Here is a 1,949-nt window from a genome sequence, read left to right on the forward strand (position 1 = left end):
CATTTAATAAATGTCAAATATTTCCTTTGGTTATTCCTATTCATAGACAATAATCAGCTTCATTCTTTAAATTTGGATCAAAAAAGTCTGTTTCCACACGGCCAAGACAAATGTCCTTGTTGGTTTGGAAAGGGCTTTCCTAGGACAAACGCTGTTATACCGGTAGGCCCCCGCCAACTACACAAGCATTTTTTCTTGAAGTAAAAGTCTTGTTCTCTGGTCTTCTCCTATGGTGTTCCTTCAGAGACACCCAGGGATTAGAGGCCTAAATAAGAAAAAAAAAAACTTTATATAGAAAAATATTTTTATATCAAGATTGGAAAGAATTTCCTCCCTACATATTTTATGCTTTTTATTATGGGGAAAATTTAACATACACAGAATTAGATAAAATAGTATACTGAACCCCCACTGCTCAGCTTTGGCAATTACCAACTCATGGCCAATCTTGCACCAGCAACTCCCTCCCCATATTATTTTGAGGAAAATTTCACGCATTACATTATTTCATCTGTAAATATTTGAAACTGTATCTATAAAAGAAAAGGGACTCTACCCAAAAAAGACCTTAATATCATTATTACATTAAAAAAAACTTTTATACTAATTACTTGAGCTGGTCAAATTGCTGGTCAGGAAGGATTTCTTGAAAGAAAGGAAGAAGTCTCTTAGGAAAGGAGGGAGAAGCCAAGGAGAAGGAAAGGAAGAAAGGGAGGGAGTAAATAAGACAAACCATAAATATAAAGCAAAAGGCACAGCTCTAAAGGAATAACTTGATGCATTCTACCACATAATTTTTTAACTTATTTATTTGAGATACCATAAACAAAATTAACAAATAGTCCAGAGAATGGAAGAAGATATTTGCAATGCATATAACAGGCAAATGGCTGTTATACTGGATATATAAAGAACTACACAAATAAGGAAAAGAAAAATAATCCTAAGAAAATTTTATAAAGTATGTGAACTGGCATAGCTAAAGATGGTCAATAGCACCAGTAATCAGGGAAGTGCAAATTAAAATCATAGTGAAATACCAGTTCACACAGTCAAAGTGGTAAATATTAGAGTCAGACATATACTAGTGTTGGCAAAGACGTGATCAATGGGGACACATCCACCACTGGTATGAGAATAAATTCCCCTAATCTATATCAAGGACCCCTGTTATTTTCTCCATAAAGGCAGGGACCATAAGCTTGAAAATACTGGATTTGATAGAAACAAGAGAAAAGAAAATTGATAATGGTAGATGCTATTATCAAAATTTTTTGAAAATGTACAGAAAAGGGAATCACAGAGTGAAGAGTTTGTCGGTGCTGTGGACTAACAGTGGACACTCAGAAGGACATCCAACCGCCAAAGCATCAGCCAATGATATATATCTGTGGAGAATGTCATATAGGAAATGAAATTAAATCCAGGGATACAATCAGATACAGAGAATGTAGATACAGAATAATGTGCAAGAAAGGGACTAAAAGATTGGTGGTTTTTGATGCTCAGTAAAATATGGAATTCAAAAGAATATCTTTGTTCTCATTTGGACTTGCTGTAATTGTTGTATAACTTTTGATCAGTTTACTTATCTTTATTAATACAACTATATACACATGATTTCATTTTTAAAACAATATTGTATTTAGGTATCTATTAATAGTGTATAGCCTTTCTGGCAAGGCTCAGCAGTTGAGCGTTGACCTATGAACCAGGAGGTCACGGTTCGATTCTCGGTCAGGGCACATGCTCGGGTTACAGGCTCAACCCCAGTAGGCTGCGTGCAGGAGGCAGCTGATAAATGATTCTCTCTCATCATTGATGTTTCTGTCTCTCTCCCTCTCTCTTCCTCTCTGAAATCAATAGAAAATATTTTTTTAAAAAAAATAGATTATATAAAGAAATTATTTTTTGTTCAATTATATGACATGTAATTTAATGTTATTGTA

The 1,949-nt window shown here is 34.3% G+C and overlaps 1 pseudogene; it reads left to right on the forward strand.

Moving 5' to 3' along the window:
• Nucleotides 1-1,560, forward strand: part of LOC102769780 — a 2,967-nt pseudogene extending 1,407 nt beyond the window's left edge.
• The last annotated feature ends 389 nt before the right edge of the window (nt 1,561-1,949 follow it).

The sequence above is a fragment of the Myotis davidii genome, unplaced genomic scaffold (assembly GCF_000327345.1).
Source record: "Myotis davidii unplaced genomic scaffold, ASM32734v1 scaffold176, whole genome shotgun sequence".
NCBI lineage: Eukaryota > Metazoa > Chordata > Mammalia > Chiroptera > Vespertilionidae > Myotis > Myotis davidii.